Below are 320 nucleotides of genomic sequence, written 5' to 3'. Positions count from 1 at the left end.
AAAGAAAACGACCAAAAAGGGAAGAAAAATGGCAGCGCGAGGATGAAGAGGGGAATTTGCTAAAATACGAAAAGCTAACCGTGTGTCGCCTTTCCAGGTTTATAACTTTCTTGCTTTCATGATTATTCCTTGACAATCCAGAAAATATTTTTAGCGAATTTGAGTATGCATAGAAATTTGCGAAATGAAAAGCATATAGAAAATATTGTCTTTATAGACTTCATAAAAGTGACTGATTAAGAACGTGAAAAAATTCAGAGCAGGCATGGAAACTTGCCGAAGCTTAAGAAAGAGTTTCAGAAAAAGAATGAGACAGAAGA

The sequence above is a fragment of the Penaeus monodon genome, chromosome 27 (genome assembly GCF_015228065.2).
Source record: "Penaeus monodon isolate SGIC_2016 chromosome 27, NSTDA_Pmon_1, whole genome shotgun sequence".
NCBI lineage: Eukaryota > Metazoa > Arthropoda > Malacostraca > Decapoda > Penaeidae > Penaeus > Penaeus monodon.
The sequence above is the reverse complement of the archived record's forward strand: the minus strand, read 5'-3'. Positions refer to the sequence as shown.